Below are 26060 nucleotides of genomic sequence, written 5' to 3'. Positions count from 1 at the left end.
GAGCTAGCAGGCGGAAACGGGGTTCCCCTGGATGTGTGCTGGACCCCACGTGCTTCCTCTCGAGTGGAGACGGGTAGGTCGGGGAACTTCTTGAGTTGCAGCAAGGGTGTGAAGGACCCTTTGGAAGTTCCAGGGGTTAGACGTGATTAGCCTCGAGAAGCCTCAGCGGAAATGGGCCTCATCTCGCCTGGAGGGTAAAACCTCCTGGATTTTCTCGAGTTGCGGCAGGTGCTCTCGACTTACGACGGGGACCTCAGGGACCCGCTCTGGTGGCCTCAGGAAAGGCCAGTCCCCATGCCAGTTCCTCGGGGGCCTTTCGGGATTCCTCTCCCGTCGATGCCGGGGCCTAAGACCTTGTGTGGAGTCGGGGCCGGAACCTGAGGATTCCTCTCCAGAGGTGACATGGATCTTGGGGTACTTCTGGAGTCTCCCCAGGGGAGTCAGTGCTCGTCTCGAATGCGGGCATGCACTTGCGCTTTCCTCCAGAGTGGTAGCAGCAGTGTCTCGCAGTCCGCCACAGGGATTAAAGGATCTATGGTTTTCCCTCGAGTCTTTCCCACGAGGCTTTCCCACGAGGCTTTCCCACAGGGCTGTCCCACGTGCACGCGTGGTCGGAGTCGATCCTTGGCTTGAACGTCAACGCAGTGCAGGGAAAAGAGGTTCCTCTGTAATGGACTTACACATCTGTGGGTCTCTTGGAATGGTGGCACGACTCTGGAGATCCTCTCCCCTTTCCTGTTGAGAGCGCCTCCTCTTGAGATGCGACGGGAACGCGTGGAATTCTTTCCCTACGAAACAGGGAAAGGATCCCTCATCTCGAGCTATGAGGCGGAAACGGGGTTCCCCTGGATGTGTGCGGGACCCCACGTGCTTCCTCTCGAGTGGAGACGGGTATGTCGGGGAACTTCTTGAGTTGCAGCAAGGGTGTGAAGGACCCTTTGGAAGTTCCAGTGGTTAGACGTGATTAGCCTCGAGAAGCCTCAGCGGAAATGGGCCTCATCTCGCCTGGAGGGTAAAACCTCCTGGATTTTCTCGAGTTGCGGCAGGTGCTCTCGACTTACGACGGGGACCTCAGGGACCCGCTCTGGTGGCCTCAGGAAAGGCCAGTCCCCATGCGAGTTCCTCGGGGGCCTCTCGGGATTCCTCTCCCGTCGATGCCGGGGCCTAAGACCTTGTGTGGAGTCGGGGCCGGAACCTGAGGATTCCTCTCCAGAGGTGACATGGATCTTGGGGTACTTCTGGAGTCTCCCCAGGGGAGTCAGTGCTCGTCTCGAATGCGGGCATGCACTTGCGCTTTCCTCCAGAGCGGTAGCAGCAGTGTCACGCAGTCCGCCGCGTGGATCAAAGGATCTATGGTTTTCCCTCGAGTCTTTCCCACGAGGCTTTCCCACGAGGCTTTCCCACAGGGTTGTCCCACGTGCACGCGTGGTGGGAGTCGATCCTCGGCTTGAACGTCAAGGCAGTGCAGGGAAAAGAGGTTCCTCTGTAATGGACTGACACATCTGTGGGTCTCTTGGAATGGTGGCACGACTCTGGAGATCCTCTCCCCTTTCCTGTTGAGAGCGCCTCCTCTTGAGATGCGACGGGAACGCGGGGAATTCTTACCCTACGAAACAGGGAAAGGATCCCTCATCTCGAGCTATGAGGGGGAAACGGGGCTCCCCTGGATGTGTGCGGGACCCTCGTGCTTCCTCTCGAGTGGAGACGGGTATGTCGCGGAACTGCTTGAGTTGCAGCAAGGGTGTGAAGGACCCTTTGGAAGTTCCAGTGGTTAGATGTGATTAGCCTCGAGAAGCCTCAGCGGAAATGGGCCTCATCTCGCCTGGAGGGCAAAACCTCCTGGATTTTCTCGAGTTGCGGCAGGTGCTCTCGACTTACGACGGGGACCTCAGGGACCCGCTCTGGTGGCCACATGAAAGGCCAGCCCCCATGCGAGTTCCTCGGGGGCCTCTCGGGATTCCTCTCCCGTCGAAGCCGGGGCCTAAGACCTTGTGTGGAGTCGGGGCCGGAATCTGACGATTCCTCTCCAGTGCTGACATGGATCTTGGGGTACTTCTGGAGTCTCCCCAGGGGAGTCAGTCCTCGTCTCGAATGCGGGCATGCACTTGCGCTTTCCTCCAGAGCGGTAGCAGCAGTGTCACGCAGTCCGCCGCGTGGATCAAAGGAGCTATGGTTTTCCCTCGAGGCTTTTCCACGAGGCTTTCCCACAGGGCTGTCCCACGTGCAAACGTGGTGGGAGTCGATCCTCGGCTTGAACATCAAGGCAGTGCATGGAAAACAGGTTCCTCTGGATGGACGGACAAATCTGGGGGACTCTTGGTATGTTGGCATGACACTGGAGTTCCTCTCGCCTATCCTGTGGAGAGCGCCTCCTCTTGAGATGCGACGGGAACGCCGGGAATTCTTTCCCTACGATACAGGGAAAGGATCCCTCATCTCGAGCTAGGAGGCGGAAACGGGGCTCCCCTGGATGTGTGCGGGACCCCACGTACTTCCTCTCGAGTGGAGACGGGCATGTCGGGGAACTTCTTGAGTTGCAGCAAGGTTGTGAAGGACCCTCCGGAAGTTCCAGTGGTTAGACGTGATTAGCCTCGAGAAACCTCAGCGGAAATGGGCCTCATCTCGCCTGGAGGGCAAAACCTCCTGGATTTTCTCGAGTTGCGGCAGGTGCTCTCGACTTACGACGGGCACATCAGGGACCCGCTCTGGTGGCCTCAGGAAAGGCCAGTCCCATGCGAGTTCCTCGGGGCCTCTCGGGATTCCTCTCCCGTCGATGCCGGGGCCTAAGACCTTGTGTGGAGTCGGGGCCGGAAACTGAGGATTCCTCTCCAGTGCTGACATGGATCTTGGGGTACTTCTGGAGTCTCCCCAGGGGAGTCAGTCCTCGTCTCGAATGCGGGCATGCACTTGCGCTTTCCTCCAGAGCGGTAGCAGCAGTGTCACGCAGTCCGCCGCGTGGATCAAAGGAGCTATGGTTTTCCCTCGAGGCTTCCCACGAGGCTTTCCCACAGGGCTGTCCCACGTGCACACGTGGTGGGAGTCGATCCTTGGCTTGAAGGTCAAGGCAGTGCAGGGAAAACAGGTTCCTCTGGAATGGACTGACACATCTGGGGGACTCTTGGAATGGTGGCACGACCCTGGAGTTCTTCTCGCCTTTCCTGTGGAGAGCGCCTCCTCTTGAGATGCGACGGGAACGCCGGGAATTCTTTCCCTATGAAACAGGGAAAGGATCCCTCATCTCGAGCTAGGAGGAGGAAACGGGGCTCCCCTGGATGTGTGCGGGAACCTCGTGCTTCCTCTCGAGTGGAGACGTTTATGTCGGGGAACTTCTTGAGTGGCAGAAAGGGTGTGAAGGACCCTTTGGAAGTTCCAGTGGTTAGACGTGATTAGCCTCGAGAAGCCTCAGCGGAAATGGGCCTCATTTCGCCTGGAGGGCAAAACCTCCTGGATTTTCTCGAGATGCGGTAGGTGCTCTCGACTTACGACGGGGACCTCAGGGACCCGCTCTGGTGGCCTCAGGAAAGGCCAGTCCCTATGCGAATTCCTCGGGGGCCTCTCGGGATTCCTCTCCCGTCGATGCCGGGGTTAAGACCTTGTGTGGAGTCGGGGCCGGAACCTGAGGATTCCTCTCCAGAGCTGACATGGATCTTGGGGTACTTCTGGAGTCTCCCCAGGGGAGTCAGTGCTCGTCTCGAATGCGGGCATGCACTTGCGCTTTCCTCCAGAGCGGTAGCATCAGTGTCACGCAGTCCGCCACAGGGATCAAAGGATCTATGGTTTTCCCTCGAGTCTTTCCCACGAGGCTTTCCCACGAGGCTTTCCAACAGGGCTGTCCCACGTTCACGCGTGGTGGGAGTCGATCCTCGGCTTGAACGTCAAGGCAGTGCAGGGAAAAGAGGTTCCTCTGTAATGGACTGACACATCTGTGGGTCTCTTGGAATGGTGGCACGACTCTGGAGATCCTCTCCCCTTTCCTGTTGAGAGCGCCTCCTCTTGAGATGCGACGGGAACGCGGGTAATTCTTTCCCTACGAAACAGGGAAAGGATCCCTCATCTCGAGCTAGCAGGCGGAAACGGGGTTCCCCTGGATGTGTGCTGGACCCCACGTGCTTCCTCTCGAGTGGAGACGGGTATGTCGGGGAACTTCTTGAGTTGCAGCAAGGGTGTGAAGGACCCTTTGGAAGTTCCAGGGGTTAGACGTGATTAGCCTCGAGAAGCCTCAGCGGAAATGGGCCTCATCTCGCCTGGAGGGTAAAACCTCCTGGATTTTCTCGAGTTGCGGCAGGTGCTCTCAACTTACGACGGGGACCTCAGGGACCCGCTCTGGTGGCCTCAGGAAAGGCCAGTCCCCATGCCAGTTCCTCGGGGGCCTCTCGGGATTCCTCTCCCGTCGATGCCGGGGCCTAAGACCTTGTGTGGAGTCGGGGCCGGAACCTGAGGATTCCTCTCCAGAGGTGACATGGATCTTGGGGTACTTCTGGAGTCTCCCCAGGGGAGTCAGTGCTCGTCTCGAATGCGGGCATGCACTTGCGCTTTCCTCCAGAGCGGTAGCAGCAGTGTCTCGCAGTCCGCCACAGGGATTAAAGGATCTATGGTTTTCCCTCGAGTCTTTCCCACGAGGCTTTCCCACGAGGCTTTCCCACAGGGCTGTCCCACGTGCACGCGTGGTCGGAGTCGATCCTTGGCTTGAACGTCAACGCAGTGCAGGGAAAAGAGGTTCCTCTGTAATGGACTTACACATCTGTGGGTCTCTTGGAATGGTGGCACGACTCTGGAGATCCTCTCCCCTTTCCTGTTGAGAGCGCCTCCTCTTGAGATGCGACGGGAACGCGTGGAATTCTTTCCCTACGAAACAGGGAAAGGATCCCTCATCTCGAGCTATGAGGCGGAAACGGGGTTCCCCTGGATGTGTGCGGGACCCCACGTGCTTCCTCTCGAGTGGAGACGGGTATGTCGGGGAACTTCTTGTGTTGCAGCAAGGGTGTGAAGGACCCTTTGGAAGTTCCAGTGGTTAGATGTGATTAGCCTCGATAAGCCTCAGCGGAAATGGGCCTCATCTCGCCTGGAGGGCAAAACCTCCTGGATTTTCTCGAGTCGCGGCAGGTGCTCTCGACGTACGACGGGGACCTCAGGGACCCGCTCTGGTGGCCTCAGGAAAGGCCAGTCCCTATGCGAATTCCTCGGGGGCCTCTCGGGATTCCTCTCCCATCGATGCCGGGGCCTAAGACCTTGTGTGGATTCGGGGCCGGAACCTGAGGATTCCTCTCCAGAGCTGACATGGATCTTGGGGTAATTCTGGAGTCTCCCCAGGGGAGTCAGTGCTCGTCTCGAATGCGGGCATGCACTTGCGCTTTCCTCCAGAGCGGTAGCAGCAATGTCACGCAGTCCGCCACAGGGATCAAAGGATCTATGGTTTTCCCTCGAGTCTTTCCCACGAGGCTTTCCCACGAGGCTTTCCCACAGGGCTGTCCCACGTGCACGTGTGGTGGGAGTCGATCCTCGGCTTGAACGTCAAGGCAGTGCAGGGAAAAGAGGTTCCTCTGTAATGGACTGACACATCTGTGGGTCTCTTGGAATGGTTGCACGACTCTGGAGATCCTCTCCCCTTTCCTGTTGAGAGCGCCTCCTCTTGAGATGCGACGGGAACGCGGGGAATTCTTTCCCTACGAAACAGGGAAAGGATCCCTCATCTCGAGCTAGCAGGCGGAAACGGGGTTCCCCTGGATGTGTGCTGGACCCCACGTGCTTCCTCTCGAGTGGAGACGGGTACGTCGGGGAACTTCTTGAGTTGCAGCAAGGGTGTGAAGGACCCTTTGGAAGTTCCAGGGGTTAGACGTGATTAGCCTCGAGAAGCCTCAGCGTAAATGGGCCTCATCTCGCCTGGAGGGTAAAACCTCCTGGATTTTCTCGAGTTGCGGCAGGTGCTCTCGACTTACGACGGGGACCTCAGGGACCCGCTCTGGTGGCCTCAGGAAAGGCCAGTCCTCATGCGAGTTCCTCGGGGGCCTCTCGGGATCCCTCTCCCGTCGATGCCGGGGCCTAAGACCTTGTGTGGAGTCGGGGCCGGAACCTGAGGATTCCTCTCCAGTGCTGACATTGATTTTGGGGTACTTCTGGAGTCTCCCCAGGGGAGTCAGTCCTCGTCTCGAATGCGGGCATGCACTTGCGCTTTCCTCCAGAGCGGTAGCAGCAGTGTCACACAGTCCGCCCCGTGGATCAAAGGATCTATGGTTTTCCCTCGAGTCTTTCCCACGAGGCTTTTCCACGAGGCTTTCCCACAGGGCTGTCCCACGTGCACACGTGGTGGGAGTCGATCCTCGGCTTGAACGTCAAGGCAATGCAGGGAAAACATGTTCCTCTGGAATGGACTGACACATCTGGGGGACTCTTGGAATGGTGGCACGACCCTGGAGTTCCTCTCGCCTTTCCTGTGGAGAGCGCCTCCTCTTGAGATGCGACGGGAACGCCGGGAATTCTTTCCCTACGAAACAGGGAAAGGATCCCTCATCTCGAGCTAGGAGGCGGAAACGGGGCTCCCCTGGATGTGTGCGGGAACCTCGTGCTTCCTCTCGAGTGGAGACGGTTATGTCGGGGAACTTCTTGAGTTGTAGCAAGGGTGTGAAGGACCCTTTGAAAGTTCCAGTGGTTAGATGTGATTAGCCTCGAGAAGCCTCAGTGGAAATGGGCCTCATCTCGCCTGCAGGGCAAACCTCCTGGATTTTCTCGAGTTGCGGCAGGTGCTCTCGACTTACGACGGGGACCTCAGGGACCCGCTCTGGTGGCCTCAGGAAAGGCCAGTCCCCATGCGAGTTCCTCGGGGGCCTCTCGGGATTCCTCTCCCGTGGATGCCGGGGCCTAAGACCTTGTGTGGAGTCAGGGCCGGAACCTGAGGATTCCTCTCCAGTGCTGACATGGATCTTGGGGTACTTCTGGAGTCTCCCCAGGGGAGTCAGTCCTCGTCTCGAATGCGGCCATGCACTTGCCCTTTCCTCCAGAGCGGTAGCAGCAGTGTCACGCAGTCCGCCGCGTGGATCAAAGGATCTATGGTTTTCCCTCGAGTCTTTCCCACGAGGCTGTCCCACAGGGCTGTCCCACGTGCACACGTGGTGGGAGTCGATCCTCGGCTTGAATGTCAAGGCAGTGCAGGGAAAACAGGTTCCTCTGCAATGGACTGACACATCTGGGAGTCTCTTGGAATGGTGGCACGACTCTGGAGTTCCTCTTCCCTTTCCTGTGGAGAGCGCCTCCTCTTGAGATGCGACGGGAACGCCGGGGATTCTTTTCCTACGAAGCAGGGAAAGGATCCCTCATCTCGAGCTATGAGGCGGAAACGGGGCTCCCCTGGATGTGTGCTGGACCACACGTGCTTCCTCTCGAGTGGAGACGGGTATGTCGGGGAACTTCTTGAGTTGCAGCAAGGGTGTGAAGGACCCTTTGGAAGTTCCAGTGGTTAGACGTGATTAGCCTCGCGAAGCCTCAGCGGAAAGGGGCCTCATCTCGCCTGGAGGGAAAAACCTCCTGGATTTTTTCGAGTTGCGGCAGGTGCTCTCGACTTACGACGGGGACCTCAGGGACCCGCTCTGGTGGCCTCAGGAAAGGCCAGTCCCCATGCGAGTTCCTCGGGGGCCTCTCGGGATTCCTCTCCCGTCGATGCCGGGGCCTAAGACCTTGTGTGGAGTCGGGGCCGGAACCTGAGGATTCCTCTCCAGTGCTGACATGGATCTTGGGGTACTTCTGGAGTCTCCCCAGGGGAGTCAGTCCTCGTCTCGAATGCGGGCATGCACTTGCGCTTTCCCCCTGAGCGGTAGCAGCAGTGTCACGCAATCCGCCACGTGGATCAAAGGATCTATGGTTTTACCTCGAGTCTTTCCCACGAGGCTTTCCCACGAGGCTTTCCCACAGGGCTGTCCCACGTGCACACGTGGTGGGAGTCGATCCTGGGCTTGAACGTCAAGGCAGTGCAGGGAAAACAGGTTCCTCTGGAATGGACTGACACATCTGGGGGGCTCTTGGAATGGTGGCACGACCCTGGAGTTCCTCTCGCCTTTCCTGTGGAGAGCGCCTCCTCTTGAGATGCGACGGGAACGCCGGGAATTCTTTCCCTACGAAACAGGGAAAGGATCCCTCATCTCGAGCTATGAGGCGGAAACGGGGTTCCCCTGGATGTGTGCGGGAACCTCCTGCTTCCTCTCGAGTGGAGACGGGTATGTCGGGGAACTACTTGAGTTGCAGCAAGGGTGTGAAGGACCCTTTGGAAGTTCCAGTGGTTAGATGTGATTAGCCTCGAGAAGCCTCAGCGGAAATGGGCCTCACCTCGCCTGGAGGGCAAAACCTCCTGGATTTTCTCGAGTTGCGGCAGGTGCTCCCGACTTACGACGGGGACCTCAGGGACCCGCTCTGGTGGCCTCAGGAAAGGCCAGTCCCTATGCGAATTCCTCGGGGGCCTCTCGGGATTCCTCTCCCGTCGATGCCGGGGCCTAAAACCTTGTGTGGAGTCGGGGCCGGAACCTGAGGATTCCTCTCCAGAGCTGACATGGATCTTGGGGTACTTCTGGAGTCTCCCCAGGGGAGTCAGTGCTCGTCTCGAATGCGGGCATGCACTTGTGCTTTCCTCCAGAGCGGTAGCAGCGGTGTCACGCAGTCCGCCACAGGGATCAAAGGATCTATGGTTTTCCCTCGAGTCTTTCCCACGAGGCTTTCCCACGAGGCTTTCCCACAGGTCTGTCCCACGTGCACGCGTGGTGGGAGTCGATCCTCGGCTTGAACGTCAAGGCAGTGCAGGGAAAAGAGGTTCCTCTGTAATGGACTGACACATCTGTGGGTCTCTTGGAATGGTGGCACAACTCTGGAGATCCTCTCCCCTTTCCTGTTGAGAGCGCCTCCTCTTGAGATGCGACGGGAACGCGGGGAATTCTTTCCCTACGAAACAGGGAAAGGATCCCTCATCTCGAGCTAGCAGGTGGAAACGGGGTTCCCCTGGATGTGTGCTGGACCCCACGTGCTTCCTCTCGAGTGGAGACGGGTATGTCGGGGAACTTCTTGAGTTGCAGCAAGGGTGTGAAGGACCCTTTGGAAGTTCCAGGGGTTAGACGTGATTAGCCTCGAGAAGCCTCAGCGGAAATGGGCCTCATCTCGCCTGGAGGGTAAAACCTCCTGGATTTTCTCGAGTTGCGGCAGGTGCTCTCGACTTACGACGGGGACGTCGGGGACCCGCTCTGGTGGCCTCAGGAAAGGCCAGTCCCCATGCGAGTTCCTCGGGGGCCTCTCGGGATTCCTCTCCCGTCGATTCCGGGGCCTAAGACCTTGTGTGGAGTCGGGGCCGGAACCTGAGGATTCCTCTCCAGTGCTGACATTGATTTTGGGGTACTTCTGGAGTCTCCCCAGGGGAGTCAGTGCTCGTCTCGAATGCGGGCATGCACTTGCGCTTTCCTCCAGAGCGGTGGCAGCAGTGTCACTCAGTCCGCCCCGTGGATCAAAGGATCTATGGTTTTCCCTCGAGTCTTTCCCACGAGGCTTTCCCACGAGGCTTTCCCTCAGGGCTGTCCCACGTGCACACGTGGTGGGAGTCGATCCTCTGCTTGAACGTCAAGGCAGTGCAGGGAAAACAGGTTCCTCTGGAATGGACTGACACATCTATGGGACTCTTGGAATGGTGGCATGACCCTGGAGTTCCTCTCGCCTTTCCTGTGGAGAGCGACTCCTCTTGAGATGCGACGGGAACGCCGGGAATTCTTTCCCTACGAAACATGGAAAGGATCCCTCATCTCGAGCTAGGAGGCGGAAACGGGGCTCGCCTGGATGTGTGCGGGAACCTCGTGCTTCCTCTCGAGTGGAGACGGGTATGTCGGGGAACTTCTTGAGTTGCAGCAAGGGGGTGAAGGACCCTTTGGAAGTTCCAGTGGTTAGATGTGATTAGCCTCGAGAAGCCTCAGTGGAAATGGGCCTCATCTCGCCTGGAGGGCAAACCTCCTGGATTTTCTCGAGTTGCGGCAGGTGCTCTCGACTTACGACGGGGACCTCAGGGACCCGCTCTGGTGGCCTCAGGAAAGGCCAGTCCCCATGCGAGTTCCTCGGGGGCCTCTCGGGATTCCTCTCCCGTCGATGCCTGGGCCTAAGACCTTGTGTGGAGTCGGGGCCGGAAACTGAGGATTCCTCTCCAGTGCTGACATGGATCTTGGGGTACTTCTGGAGTCTCCCCAGGGGAGTCAGTCCTCGTCTCGAATGCGGGCATGCACTTGCGCTTTCCTCCAGAGTGGTAGATGCAGTGTCACGCAGTCCGCCGCGTGGATCAAAGGATCTATGGTTTTCCCTCGAGTCTTTCCCACGAGGCTATCCCACAGGGCTGTCCCACGTGCACACGTGGTGGGAGTCGATCCTCGGCTTGAACGTCAAGGCAGTGCAGGAAAACAGGTTCCTCTGGAATGGACTGACACATCTGGGGGACTCTTGGAATGGTGGCACGACCCTGGAGTTCCTCTCGCCTTTCCTGTGGAGAGCGCCTCCTCTTGAGATGCGACGGGAACGCCGGGAATTCTTTCCCTACGAAACAGGAAAGGATCCCTCATCTGGAGCTAGGAGGCGGAACCGGGTTCTCCCCTGGATGTGTGCGGGACCCCACGTGCTTCCTCTCGAGTGGAGACGGGTATGTCGGGGAGCTTCTTGAGTTGCAGCAAGGGTGTGAAGGACCCTTTGGAAGTTCCAGTGGTTAGACGTGATTAGCCTCGAGAAGCCTCAGCGGAAATGGGCCTCATCTCGCCTGGAGGGAAAAACCTCCTGGATTTTTTCGAGTTGCGGCAGGTGCTCTCGACTTACGACGGGGACCTCAGGGACCCGCTCTGGTGGCCTCAGGAAAGGCCAGTCCCCATGCGAGTTCCTCGGGGGCCTCGCGGGATTCCTCTCCCGTCGATGCCGGGGCCTAAGACCTTGTGTGGAGTCGGGGCCGGAACCTGAGGATTCCTCTCCAGTGCTGACATGGATCTTGGGGTACTTCTGGAGTCTCCCCAGGGGAGTCAGTCCTCGTCTCGAATGCGGGCATGCACTTGCGCTTTCCCCCTGAGCGGTAGCAGCAGTGTCACGCAATCCGCCGCGTGGATCAAAGGATCTATGGTTTTCCCTCGAGTCTTTCCCACGAGGCTTTCCCACGAGGCTTTCCCAGAGGGCTGTCCCACGTGCACACGTGGTGGGAGTCGATCCTCGGCTTGAACGTCAAGGCAGTGCAGGGAAAACAGGTTCCTCTGGAATGGACTGACACATCTGGGGGGCTCTTGGAATGGTGGCACGACCCTGGAGTTCCTCTCGCCTTTCCTGTGGAGAGCGCCTCCTCTTGAGATGCGACGGGAACGCCGGGAATTCTTTCCCTAAGAAACAGGGAAAGGATCCCTCATCTCGAGCTATGAGGCGGAAACGGGGTTCCCCTGGATGTGTGCGGGAACCTCCTGCTTCCTCTCGAGTGGAGACGGGTATGTCGGGGAACTTCTTGAGTTGCAGCAAGGGTGTGAAGGACCCTTTGGAAGTTCCAGTGGTTAGATGTGATTAGCCTAGAGAAGCCTCAGCGGAAATGGGCCTCACCTCGCCTGGAGGGCAAAACCTCCTGGATTTTCTCGAGTTGCGGCAGGTGCTCCCGACTTACGACGGGGACCTCAGGGACCCGCTCTGGTGGCCTCAGGAAAGGCCAGTCCCTATGCGAATTCCTCGGGGGCCTCTCGGGATTCCTCTCCGGTCGATGCCGGGGCCTAAGACCTTGTGTGGAGTCGGGGCCGGAACCTGAGGATTCCTCTCCAGAGCTGACATGGATCTTGGGGTACTTCTGGAGTCTCCCCAGGGGAGTCAGTGCTCGTCTCGAATGCGGGCATGCACTTGTGCTTTCCTCCAGAGCGGTAGCAGCGGTGTCACGCAGTCCACCACAGGGATCAAAGGATCTATGGTTTTCCCTCGAGTCTTTCCCACGAGGCTTTCCCACGAGGCTTTCCCACAGGGCTGTCCCACGTGTACGCGTTGTGGGAGTCGATCCTCGGCTTGAACGTCAAGGCAGTGCAGGGAAAAGAGGTTCCTCTGTAATGGACTGACACATCTGTGGGTCTCTTGGAATGGTGGCACAACTCTGGAGATCCTCTCCCCTTTCCTGTTGAGAGCGCCTCCTCTTGAGATGCGACGGGAACGCGGGGAATTCTTTCCCTACGAAACAGGGAAAGGATCCCTCATCTCGAGCTAGCAGGTGGAAACGGGGTTCCCCTGGATGTGTGCTGGACCCCACGTGCTTCCTCTCGAGTGGAGACGGGTATGTCGGGGAACTTCTTGAGTTGCAGCATGGGTGTGAAGGACCCTTTGGACGTTCCAGGGGTTAGACGTGATTAGCCTCGAGAAGCCTCAGCGGAAATGGGCCTCATCTCGCCTGGAGGGTAAAACCTCCTGGATTTTCTCGAGTAGCGGCAGGTGCTCTCGACTTACGACGGGGACCTCGGGGACCCGCTCTGGTGGCCTCAGGAAAGGCCAGTCCCCATGCGAGTTCCTCGGGGGCCTCTCGGGATTCCTCTCCCGTCGATGCCGGGGCCTAAGACCTTGTGTGGAGTCGGGGCCGGAACCTGAGGATTCCTCTCCAGTGCTGACATTGATTTTGGGGTACTTCTGGAGTCTCCCCAGGGGAGTCAGTGCTCGTCTCGAATGCGGGCATGCACTTGCGCTATCCTCCAGAGCGGTAGCAGCAGTGTCACTCAGTCCGCCCCGTGGATCAAAGGATCTATGGTTTTCCCTCGAGTCTTTCCCACGAGGCTTTTCCACGAGGCTTTCCCTCAGGGCTGTCCCACGTGCACACGTGGTGGGAGTCGATCCTCGGCTTGAACGTCAAGGCAGTGCAGGGAAAACAGGTTCCTCTGGAATGGACTGACACATCTAGGGGACTCTTGGAATGGTGGCACGACCCTGGAGTTCCTCTCGCCTTTCCTGTGGAGAGCGCCTCCTCTTGAGATGCGACGGGAACGCCAGGAATTCTTTCCCTACGAAACATGGAAAGGATCCCTCATCTCGAGCTAGGAGGCGGAAACGGGGCTCGCCTGGATGTGTGCGGGAACCTCGTGCTTCCTCTCGAGTGGAGACGGGTATGTCGGGGAACTTCTTGAGTTGCAGCAAGGGGGTGAAGGACCCTTTGGAAGTTCCAGTGGTTAGATGTGATTAGCCTCGAGAAGCCTCAGTGGAAATGGGCCTCATCTCGCCTGGAGGGCAAACCTCCTGGATTTTCTCGAGTTGCGGCAGGTGCTCTCGACTTACGACGGGGACCTCAGGGACCCGCTCTGGTGGCCTCAGGAAAGGCCAGTCCCCATGCGAGTTCCTCGGGGGCCTCTCGGGATTCCTCTCCCGTCGATGCCTGGGCCTAAGACCTTGTGTGGAGTCGGGGCTGGAAACTGAGGATTCCTCTCCAGTGCTGACATGGATCTTGGGGTACTTCTGGAGTCTCCCCAGGGGAGTCAGTCCTCGTCTCGAATGCGGGCATGCACTTGCGCTTTCCTCCAGAGTGGTAGATGCAGTGTCACGCAGTCCGCCGCGTGGATCAAAGGATCTATGGTTTTCCCTCGAGTCTTTCCCACGAGGCTATCCCACAGGGCTGTCCCACGTGCACACGTGGTGGGAGTCGATCCTCGGCTTGAACGTCAAGGCAGTGCAGGGAAAACAGGTTCCTCTGGAATGGACTGACACATCTAGGGGACTCTTGGAATGGTGGCACGACCCTGGAGTTCCTCTCGCCTTTCCTGTGGAGAGCGCCTCCTCTTGAGATGCGACGGGAACGCCGGGAATTCTTTCCCTACGAAACAGGGAAAGGATCCCTCATCTGGAGCTAGGAGGCGGAAACGGGGCTCGCCTGGATGTGTGCGGGACCCCACGTGCTTCCTCTCGAGTGGAGACGGGTATGTCGGGGAGCTTCTTGAGTTGCAGCAAGGGTGTGAAGGACCCTTTGGAAGTTCCAGTGGTTAGACGTGATTAGCCTCGAGAAGCCTCAGCGGAAATGGGCCTCATCTCGCCTGGAGGGAAAAACCTCCTGGATTTTTTCGAGTTGCGGCAGGTGCTCTCGACTTACGACGGGGACCTCAGGGACCCGCTCTGGTGGCCTCAGGAAAGGCCAGTCCCCATGCGAGTTCCTCGGGGGCCTCGCGGGATTCCTCTCCCGTCGATGCCGGGGCCTAAGACCTTGTGTGGAGTCGGGGCCGGAACCTGAGGATTCCTCTCCAGTGCTGACATGGATCTTGGGGTACTTCTGGAGTCTCCCCAGGGGAGTCAGTCCTCGTCTCGAATGCGGGCATGCACTTGCGCTTTCCCCCTGAGCGGTAGCAGCAGTGTCACGCAATCCGCCGCGTGGATCAAAGGATCTATGGTTTTCCCTCGAGTCTTTCCCACGAGGCTTTCCCACGAGGCTTTCCCAGAGGGCTGTCCCACGTGCACACGTGGTGGGAGTCGATCCTCGGCTTGAACGTCAAGGCAGTGCAGGGAAAACAGGTTCCTCTGGAATGGACTGACACATCTGGGGGGCTCTTGGAATGGTGGCACGACCCTGGAGTTCCTCTCGCCTTTCCTGTGGAGAGCGCCTCCTCTTGAGATGCGACGGGAACGCCGGGAATTCTTTCCCTAAGAAACAGGGAAAGGATCCCTCATCTCGAGCTATGAGGCGGAAACGGGGTTCCCCTGGATGTGTGCGGGAACCTCCTGCTTCCTCTCGAGTGGAGACGGGTATGTCGGGGAACTTCTTGAGTTGCAGCAAGGGTGTGAAGGACCCTTTGGAAGTTCCAGTGGTTAGATGTGATTAGCCTAGAGAAGCCTCAGCGGAAATGGGCCTCACCTCGCCTGGAGGGCAAAACCTCCTGGATTTTCTCGAGTTGCGGCAGGTGCTCCCGACTTACGACGGGGACCTCAGGGACCCGCTCTGGTGGCCTCAGGAAAGGCCAGTCCCTATGCGAATTCCTCGGGGGCCTCTCGGGATTCCTCTCCGGTCGATGCCGGGGCCTAAGACCTTGTGTGGAGACGGGGCCGGAACCTGAGGATTCCTCTCCAGAGCTGACATGGATCTTGGGGTACTTCTGGAGTCTCCCCAGGGGAGTCAGTGCTCGTCTCGAATGCGGGCATGCACTTGTGCTTTCCTCCAGAGCGGTAGCAGCGGTGTCACGCAGTCCACCACAGGGATCAAAGGATCTATGGTTTTCCCTCGAGTCTTTCCCACGAGGCTTTCCCACGAGGCTTTCCCACAGGGCTGTCCCACGTGTACGCGTTGTGGGAGTCGATCCTCGGCTTGAACGTCAAGGCAGTGCAGGGAAAAGAGGTTCCTCTGTAATGGACTGACACATCTGTGGGTCTCTTGGAATGGTGGCACAACTCTGGAGATCCTCTCCCCTTTCCTGTTGAGAGCGCCTTCTCTTGAGATGCGACGGGAACGCGGGGAATTCTTTCCCTACGAAACAGGGAAAGGATCCCTCATCTCGAGCTAGCAGGTGGAAACGGGGTTCCCCTGGATGTGTGCTGGACCCCACGTGCTTCCTCTCGAGTGGAGACGGGTATGTCGGGGAACTTCTTGAGTTGCAGCATGGGTGTGAAGGACCCTTTGGACGTTCCAGGGGTTAGACGTGATTAGCCTCGAGAAGCCTCAGCGGAAATGGGCCTCATCTCGCCTGGAGGGTAAAACCTCCTGGATTTTCTCGAGTAGCGGCAGGTGCTCTCGACTTACGACGGGGACCTCGGGGACCCGCTCTGGTGGCCTCAGGAAAGGCCAGTCCCCATGCGAGTTCCTCGGGGGCCTCTCGGGATTCCTCTCCCGTCGATGCCGGGGCCTAAGACCTTGTGTGGAGTCGGGGCCGGAACCTGAGGATTCCTCTCCAGTGCTGACATTGATTTTGGGGTACTTCTGGAGTCTCCCCAGGGGAGTCAGTGCTCGTCTCGAATGCGGGCATGCACTTGCGCTATCCTCCAGAGCGGTAGCAGCAGTGTCACTCAGTCCGCCCCGTGGATCAAAGGATCTATGGTTTTCCCTCGAGTCTTTCCCACGAGGCTTTTCCACGAGGCTTTCCCTCAGGGCTGTCCCACGTGCACACGTGGTGGGAGTCGATCCTCGGCTTGAACGTCAAGGCAGTGCAGGGAAAACAGGTTCCTCTGGAATGGACTGACACATCTAGGGGACTCTTGGAATGGTGGCACGACCCTGGAGTTCCTCTCGCCTTTCCTGTGGAGAGCGCCTCCTCTTGAGATGCGACGGGAACGCCGGGAATTCTTTCCCTACGAAACATGGAAAGGATCCCTCATCTCGAGCTAGGAGGCGGAAACGGGGCTCGCCTGGATGTGTGCGGGAACCTCGTGCTTCCTCTCGAGTGGAGACGGGTATGTCGGGGAACTTCTTGAGTTGCAGCAAGGGGGTGAAGGACCCTTTGGAAGTTCCAGTGGTTAGATGTGATTAGCCTCGAGAAGCCTCAGTGGAAATGGGCCTCATCTCGCCTGGAGGGCAAACCTCCTGGATTTTCTCGAGTTGCGGCAGGTGCTCTCGACTTACGACGGGGACCTCAGGGACCCGCTCTGGTGGCCTCAGGAAAGGCCAGTCCCCATGCGAGTTCCTCGGGGGCCTCTCGGGATTCCTCTCCCGTCGATGCCTGGGCCTAAGACCTTGTGTGGAGTCGGGGCTGGAAACTGAGGATTCCTCTCCAGTGCTGACATGGATCTTGGGGTACTTCTGGAGTCTCCCCAGGGGAGTCAGTCCTCGTCTCGAATGCGGGCATGCACTTGCGCTTTCCTCCAGAGTGGTAGATGCAGTGTCACGCAGTCCGCCGCGTGGATCAAAGGATCTATGGTTTTCCCTCGAGTCTTTCCCACGAGGCTATCCCACAGGGCTGTCCCACGTGCACACGTGGTGGGAGTCGATCCTCGGCTTGAACGTCAAGGCAGTGCAGGGAAAACAGGTTCCTCTGGAATGGACTGACACATCTAGGGGACTCTTGGAATGGTGGCACGACCCTGGAGTTCCTCTCGCCTTTCCTGTGGAGAGCGCCTCCTCTTGAGATGCGACGGGAACGCCGGGAATTCTTTCCCTACGAAACAGGGAAAGGATCCCTCATCTGGAGCTAGGAGGCGGAAACGGGGCTCGCCTGGATGTGTGCGGGACCCCACGTGCTTCCTCTCGAGTGGAGACGGGTATGTCGGGGAACTTCTTGAGTTGCAGCAAGGGTGTGAAGGACCCTTTGGAAGTTCCAGTGGTTAGACGTGATTAGCCTCGAGAAGCCTCAGCGGATATGGGCCTCATCTCGCCAGGAGGGCAAAACCTCCTGGAATTTCTCGAGATGCGGCAGGTGCTCTCGACTTACGACGGGGACCTCAGGGACCCGCTCTGGTGGCCTCATGAAAGGCCAGTCCCCATGCGAGTTCCTCGGGGGCGTCTCGGGATTCCTCTCCCGTCGATGCCGGGGCCTAAGACGTTGTGTGGAGTCGGGGCCGGAACCTGAGGATTCCTCTCCAGTGCTGACATGGATCTTGGGGTACTTCTGGAGTCTCCCCAGGGGAGTCAGTCCTCGTCTCGAATGCGGGCATGCACTTGCGCTTTTCTCCAGAGCGGTAGCAGCAGTGTCACGCATTCCGTCGCGTGGAACAAAGGATCTATGGTTTTCCCTCGAGTCTTTCCCACGAGGCTTTCCCACGAGGCTTTCCCACAGGGCTGTCCCACGTGCACACGTGGTGGGACTCGATCCTCGGCTTGAACGTCAGGCAGTGCAGGGAAAAGAGGTTCCTCTGCAATGGACTGACACATCTGGGAGTCTCTTGGAATGGTGGCACGACTCTGGAGTTCCTCTTCCCTTTCCTGTGGAGAGCGCCTCCTCTTGAGATGCGACGGGAACGCCGGGGATTCTTTTCCTACGAAGCAGGGAAAGGATCCCTCATCTCGAGCTATGAGGCGGAAACGGGGCTCCCCTGGATGTGTGCTGGACCACACGTGCTTCCTCTCGAGTGGAGACGGGTATGTCAGGGAACATCTTGAGTTGCAGCAAGGGTGTGAAGGACCCTTTGGAAGTTCCAGTGGTTAGACGTGATTAGCCTCGAGAAGCCTCAGCGGAAATGGGCCTCATCTCGCCAGGAGGGCAAAACCTCCTGGATTTTCTCGAGTTGCGGCAGGTGCTCTCGACTTACGACGGGGACTTCAGGGACCCGCTCTGGTGGCCTCAGGAAAGGCCAGTCCCCATGCGAGTTCCTCGGGGGCGTCTGGGGATTCCTCTCCCGTCGATGCCGGGGCCTAAGACGTTGTGTGGAGTCGGGGCCGGAACCTGAGGATTCCTCTCCAGTGCTGACATGGACCTTGGGGTACTTCTGGAGTCTCCCCAGGGGAGTCAGTCCTCGTCTCGAATGCGGGCATGCACTTGCGCTTTCCTCCAGAGCGGTAGCAGCAGTGTCACGCAGTCCGCCGCATGGATCAAAGGATCTATGGTTTTCCCTCGAGTCTTTCCCACAGGCTTTCCCACGAGGCTTTCCCACAGGGCTGTCCCACGTGCACACGTGGTGGGAGTCGATCCTCGGCTTGAACGTCAAGGCAGTGCAGGGAAAACAGGTTCCTCTGGAATGGACTGACACATCCGGGGGACTCTTGGAATGGTGGCACGACCCTGGAGTTCCTCTCGCCTTTCCTGTGGAGAGCGCCTCCTCTTGAGATCTGACGGGAACGCCGGGAATTCTTTCCCTACGAAACAGGGAAAGGATCCCTCAACTCGAGCTAGGAGGCGGAAACGGGTCTCCCCTGGATGTGTGCGGGACCCCACGTGCTTCCTCTCGAGTGGAGACGGGTATGTCGGGGAACTGCTTGAGTTGCAGCAAGTGTATGAAGGACCCTTTGGAAGTTCCAGTGGTAAGATGTGATTGGCCTCGAGAAGCCTCAGCGGAAATGGGCCTCATCTCGCCTGGAGGGCAAAACCTCCTGGATTTTCTCGAGTTGCGGCAGGTGCTCTCGACTTACGACGGGGACCTCAGGGACCCGCTCTGGTGGCCTCATGAAAGGCCAGTCCCCATGCGAGTTTCTCGGGGGCGTCTGGGGATTCCTCTCCCGTCGATGCCGGGGCCTAAGACGTTGTGTGGAGTCGGGGCCGGAACCTGAGGATTCCTCTCCAGTGCTGACATGGACCTTGGGGTACTTCTGGAGTCTCCCCAGGGGAGTCAGTCCTCGTCTCGAATGCGGGCATGCACTTGCGCTTTTCTCCAGAGCGGTAGCAGCAGTGTCACGCAGTCCGCCGCGTGGATCAAAGGATCTACGGTTTTCCCTCGAGTCTTTCCCACGAGGCTGTCCCACAGGGCTGTCCCACGTGCACACGTGGTGGGAGTCGATCCTCGGCTTGAACGTCAAGGCAGGGCAGGGAAAACAGGTTCCTCTGCAATGGACTGACACATCTGGGAGTCTCTTGGAATGGTGGCACGACTCTGGAGTTCCTCTTCCCTTTCCTGTGGAGAGCGCCTCCTCTTGAGATGCGACGGGAACGCCGGGGATTCTTTTCCTATGAAGCAGGGAAAGGATCCCTCATCTCGAGCTATGAGGCGGAAACGGGGCTCCCCTGGATGTGTGCTGGACCACACGTGCTTCCTCTCGAGTGGAGACGGGTATGTCGGGGAACTTCTTGAGTTGCAGCAAGGGTGTGAAGGACCCTTTGGAAGTTCCAGTGGTTAGACGTGATTAGCCTCGAGAAGCCTCAGCGGAAATGGGCCTCATCTCGCCTGGAGGGAAAAACCTCCTGGATTTTCTCGTGTTGCGGCAGGTGCTCTCGACTTACGACGGGGACCTCAGGGACCCGCTCTGGTGGCCTCAGGAAAGGCCAGTCCCCATGCGAGTTCCTCGGGGGCCTCGCGGGATTCCTCTCCCGTCGATGCCGGGGCCTAAGACCTTGTGTGGAGTCGGGGCCGGAACCTGAGGATTCCTCTCCAGTGCTGACATGGATCTTGGGGTACTTCTGGAGTCTCCCCAGGGGAATCAGTCCTCGTCTCGAATGCGGGCATGCACTTGCGCTTTCCCCCTGAGCGGTAGCAGCAGTGTCACGCAATCCGCCGCGTGGATCAAAGGATCTATGGTTTTCCCTCGAGTCTTTCCCACGAGGCTTTCCCACGAGGCTTTCCCAGAGGGCTGTCCCACGTGCACACGTGGTGGGAGTCGATCCTCGGCTTGAACGTCAAGGCAGTGCAGGGAAAAAAGGTTCCTCTGGAATGGACTGACACATCTGGGGGGCTCTTGGAATGGTGGCACGACCCTGGAGTTCCTCTCGCCTTTCCTGTGGAGAGCGCCTCCTCTTGAGATGCGACGGGAACGCCGAGAATTCTTTCCCTACGAAACAGGGAAAGGATCCCTCATCTCGAGCTATGAGGCGGCAACGGGGTTCCCCTGGATGTGTGCGGGAACCTCGTGCTTCCTCTCGAGTGCAGACGGGTATGTCGGGGAACTGCTTGAGTTGCAGCAAGGGTGTGAAGGACCCTTTGGAAGTTCCAGTGGTTAGATGTGATTAGCCTCGAGAAGCCTCAGCGGAAATGGGCCTCATCTCGCCTGGAGGGCAAAACCTCCTGGATTTTCTCGAGTTGCGGCAGGTGCTCTCGACTTACGACGGGGACTCAGGGACCCGCTCTGGTGGCCTCAGGAAAGGCCAGTCCCCATGCGAGTTCCTCGGGGGCCTCACGGGATTCCTCTCCCGTCGATGCCGGGGCCTAAGACCTTGTGTGGAGTCGGGGCCGGAACCTGAGGATTCCTCTCCAGTGCTGACATGGATCTTGGGGTACTTCTGGAGTCTCCCCAGGGGAGTCAGTCCTCGTCTCGAATGCGGGCATGCACTTGCGCTTTCCCCCTGAGCGGTAGCAGCAGTGTCACGCAATCCGCCGCGTGGATCAAAGGATCTATGGTTTTCCCTCGAGTCTTTCCCACGAGGCTTTCCCACGAGGCTTTCCCAGAGGGCTGTCCCACGTGCACACGTGGTGGGAGTCGATCCTCGGCTTGAACGTCAAGGCAGTGCAGGGAAAACAGGTTCCTCTGGAATGGACTGACACATCTGGGGGGCTCTTGGAATGGTGGCACGACCCTGGAGTTCCTCTCGCCTTTCCTGTGGAGAGCGCCTCCTCTTGAGATGCGACGGGAACGCCGGGAATTCTTTCCCTACGAAACAGGGAAAGGATCCCTCATCTCGAGCTAGCAGGCGGAAACGGGGTTCCCCTGGATGTGTGCGGGACCCCACGTGCTTCCTCTCGAGTGGAGACGGGTATGTCGGGGAACTTCTTGAGTTGCAGCAAGGGTGTGAAGGACCCTTTGGAAGTTTGAGTGGTTAGATGTGATTAGCCACGAGAAGCCTCAGTGGAAATGGGCCTCATCTCGTCTGGAGGGCAACCCTCCTGGATTTTCTCGAGTTGCGGTAGGTGCTCTCGACTTACGACGGGGACCTCAGGGACCCGCTCTGGTGGCCTCAGGAAAGGCCAGTCCCCATGCGAGTTCCTCGGGGGCCTCTCGGGATTCCTCTCCCGTCGATGCCGGGGCCTAAGACCTTGTGTGGAGTCAGGGCCGGAACCTGAGGATTCCTCTCCAGTGATGACATGGATCTTGGGGTACTTCTGGAGTCTCCCCAGGGGAGTCAGTCCTCGTCTCGAATGCGGGCATGCACTTGCGCTTTCCTCCAGAGCGGCAGCAGCAGTGTCACGCAGTCCGCCGCGTGGATCAAAGGATCTATGGTTTTCCCTCGAGTCTTTCCCACGAGGCTGTCCCACAGGGCTGTCCCACGTGCACACGTGGTGGGAGTCGGTCCTCGGCTTGAACGTCAAGGCAGCTCAGGTAAAACAGGTTCCTCTGCAATGGACTGACACATCTGGGAGTCTATTGGAATGGTGGCACGACTCTGGAGTTCCTCTTCCCTTTCCTGTGGAGAGCGCCTCCTCTTGAGATGCGACGGGAACGCCGGGGATTCTTTTCCTACGAAGCAGGGAAAGGATCCCTCATCTCGAGCTATGAGGCGGAAACGGGGCTCCCCTGGATGTGTGCTGGACCACACGTGCTTCCTCTCGAGTGGAGACGGGTATGTCGGGGAACTTCTTGATTTGCAGAAAGGGTGTGAAGGACCCTTTGGAAGTTCCAGTGGTTAGACGTGATTAGCCTCGAGAAGCCTCAGCGGAAATGGGCCTCATCTCGCCTGGAGGGAAAAACCTCCTGGATTTTCTCGAGTTGCGGCAGGTGCTCTCGACTTACGACGGGGACATCAGGGACCCGCTCTGGTGGCCTCAGGAAAGGCCAGTCCCCATGCGAGTTCCTCGGGGGCCTCGCGGGATTCCTCTCCCGTCGATGCCGGGGCCTAAGACCTTGTGTGGAGTCGGGGCCGGAACCTGAGGATTCCTCTCCAGTGCTGACATGGATCTTGGGCTACTTCTGGAGTCTACAAAGGGGAGTCAGTCCTCGTCTCGAATGCGGGCATGCACTTGCGCTTTCCTCCAGAGCGGTAGCAGCAGTGTCACGCAGTCCGCCGCGTGGATCAAAGGATCTATGGTTTTCCCTCGAGTCTTTCCCACAGGCTTTTCCACGAGGCTTTCCCACAGGGCTGTCCCACGTGCACACGTGGTGGGAGTCGATCCTCAGCTTGAACGTCAAGGCAGTGCAGGGAAAACAGGTTCCTCTGGAATGGACTGACACATCCGGGGGACTCTTGGAATGGTGGCACGACCCTGGAGTTCCTCTCGCCTTTCCTGTGGAGAGCGCCTCCTCTTGAGATGCGACGGGAACGCCGGGAATTCTTTCCCTACGAAACAGGGAAAGGATCCCTCATCTCGAGCTAGGAGGCGGAAACGGGTCTCCCCTGGATGTGTGCGGGACCCCACGTACTTCCTCTCGAGTGGAGACGGGTATGTCGCGGAACTGCTTGAGTTGCAGCAAGTGTGTGAAGGACTCTTTGGAAGTTCCAGTGGTTAGATGTGATTGGCCTCGAGAAGCCTCAGCGGAAATGGGCCTCATCTCGCCTGGAGGGCAAAACCTCCTGGATTTTCTCGAGATGCGGTAGGTGCTCTCGAATTACGACGGGGACCTCAGGGACCCGCTCTGGTGGCCTCAGGAAAGGCCAGTCCCCATGCGAGTTCCTCGGGGGCCTCTCCGGATTCCTCTCCCTTCGATGCCGGGGCCTAAGACCTTGTGTGGAGTCGGGGCCGGAACCTGAGGATTCCTCTCCAGTGCTGACATGGATCTTGGGGTACTTCTGGAGTCTCCCCAGGGGAGTCAGTCCTCGTCTCGAATGCGGGCATGCACTTGCGCTTTCCTCCAGAGCGGTAGCAGCAGTGTCACGCAGTCCGCCGCGTGGATCAAAGGATCTATGGTTTTCCCTCGAGTCATTCCCACGAGGCTTTCCCACGAGGCTTTCCCACAGGGCTGTCCCACGTGCACACGTGGTGGGAGTCGATCCTCGGCTTGAACGTCATGGCAGTGCAGGGAAAACAGGTTCCTCTGGAATGGACTGACACATCTGGGGGTCTCTTGGAATGGTGGCACGACCCTGGAGTTCCTCTCGCCTTTCCTGTGGAGAGCGCCCCCTCTTGAGATGCGACGGGAACGCCGGGAATTCTTTCCCTACGAAACAGGGAAAGGATCCCTCATCTCGAGCTAGGAGGCGGAAACGGGGCTCCCCTGGATGTGTGCGGGACCCTCGTGCTTCCTCTCGAGTGGAGACGGGTATGTCGGGGAACTTATTGAGTTGCAGCAAGGGTGTGAAGGACCCATTGGAAGTTCCAGTGGTTAGATGTGATTAGCCTCGAGAAACCTCAGCGGAAATGGGCCTCATCTCTCCTGGAGGGCAAAACCTCCTGGATTTTCTCGAGTCGCGGCAGGTGCTCTCGACGTAAGACGGGGACCTCAGGGACCCGCTCTGGTGGCCTCAGGAAAGGCCAGTCCCTATGCGAATTCCTCGGGGGCCTCTCGGGATTCCTCTCCCGTCGATGCCGGGGCCTAAGACCTTGTGTGGAGTCAGGGCCGGAATCTGAGGATTCCTCTCCAGTGCTGACATGGATCTTGGGGTACTTCTGGAGTCTCCCCAGGGGAGTCAGTCCTCGTCTCGAATGCGGGCATGCACTTGCGCTTTCCTCCAGAGCGGCAGCAGCAGTGTCACGCAGTCCGCCGCGTGGATCAAAGGATCTATGGTTTTCCCTCGAGTCTTTCCCACGAGGCTGTCCCACAGGGCTGTCCCACGTGCACACGTGGTGGGAGTCGATCCTCGGCTTGAACGTCAAGGCAGCTCAGGTAAAACAGGTTCCTCTGCAATGGACTGACACATCTGGGAGTCTATTGGAATGGTGGCACGACTCTGGAGTTCCTCTTCCCTTTCCTGTGGAGAGCGCCCCCTCTTGAGATGCGACGGGAACGCCGGGAATTCTTTCCCTACGAAACAGGGAAAGGATCCCTCATCTCGAGCTAGGAGGCGGAAACGGGGCTCCCCTGGATGTGTGCGGGACCCTCGTGCTTCCTCTCGAGTGGAGACGGGTATGTCGGGGAACTTATTGAGTTGCAGCAAGGGTGTGAAGGACCCATTGGAAGTTCCAGTGGTTAGATGTGATTAGCCTCGAGAAACCTCAGCGGAAATGGGCCTCATCTCGCCTGGAGGGCAAAACCTCCTGGATTTTCTCGAGACGCGGCAGATGCTCCCGACTTACGACGGGGACCTCAGGGACCCGCTCTGGTGGCCTCAGGAAAGGCCAGTCCCTATGCGAATTCCTCGGGGGCCTCTCGGGATTCCTCTCCCGTCGATGCCGGGGCCTAAGACCTTGTGTGGAGTCGGGGCCGGAACCTGAGGATTCCTCTCCAGAGCTGACATGGATCTTGGGGTACTTCTGGAGTCTCCCCAGGGGAGTCAGTGCTCGTCTCGAATGCGGGCATGCACTTGCGCTTTCCTCCAGAGCCGTAGCAGCAGTGTCACGGAGTCCGCTCCGTGGATCAAAGGATCTATGGTTTTCCCTCGAGTCTTTCCCACGAGGCTTTTCCACGAGGCTTTCCCACAGGGCTGTCCCACGTGCACACGTGGTGGGAGTCGATCCTCGGCTTGAACGTCAAGGCAGTGCAGGGAAAACAGGTTCCTCTGGAATGGACTGACACATCTAGGGGACTCTTGGAATGGTGGCACGACCCTGGAGTTCCTCTCGCCTTTCCTGTGGAGAGCGCCTCCTCTTGAGATGCGACGGGAACGCCGGGAATTCTTTCCCTACGAAACAGGGAAAGGATCCCTCAGCTCGAGCTAGGAGGCGGAAACGGGGCTCGCCTGGATGTGTGCGGGAACCTCCTGCTTCCTCTCGAGTGGAGACGGTTATGTCGGGGAACTTCTTGAGTTGCAGCAAGGGGGTGAAGGACCCTTTGGAAGTTCCAGTGGTTAGATGTGATTAGCCTCGAGAAGCCTCAGTGGAAATGGGCCTCATCTCGCCTGGAGGGCAAACCTCCTGGATTTTCTCGAGTTGAGGCAGGTGCTCTCGACTTACGACGGGGACCTCAGGGACCCGCTCTGGTGGCCTCAGGAAAGGCCAGTCCCCATGCGAGTTCCTCGGGGGCCTCTCGGGATTCCTCTCCCGTCGATGCCAGGGCCTAAGACCTTGTGTGGAGTCAGGGCCGGAACCTGAGGATTCCTCTCCAGTGCTGACATGGATCTTGGGGTATTTCTGGAGTCTCCCCAGGGGAGTCAGTCCTCGTCTCGAATGCGGGCATGCACTTGCGCTTTCCTCCAGAGCGGTAGAAGCAGTGTCACGCAGTCCGCCGCGTTGATCAAAGGATCTATGGTTTTCCCTCGAGTCTGTCCCACGAGGCTGTCCCACAGGGCTGTCCCACGTGCACACGTGGTGGGAGTCGATCCTCGGCTTGAACGTCAAGGCAGTGCAGGGAAAAGAGGTTCCTCTGCAATGGACTGACACATCTGGGAGTCTCTTGGAATGGTGGCACGACTCTGGAGTTCCTCTTCCCTTTCCTGTGGAGAGCGCCTCCTCTTGAGATGCGACGGGAACGCCGGGGATTCTTTTCCTACGAAGCAGGGAAAGGATCCCTCATCTCGAGCTATGAGGCGGAAACGGGGCTCCCCTGGATGTGTGCTGGA

The sequence above is a fragment of the Ovis canadensis genome, chromosome 5, assembly GCF_042477335.2.
Source record: "Ovis canadensis isolate MfBH-ARS-UI-01 breed Bighorn chromosome 5, ARS-UI_OviCan_v2, whole genome shotgun sequence".
Taxonomy (NCBI): Eukaryota; Metazoa; Chordata; class Mammalia; order Artiodactyla; family Bovidae; genus Ovis; species Ovis canadensis.
This window is presented reverse-complemented; position numbering follows the sequence as displayed.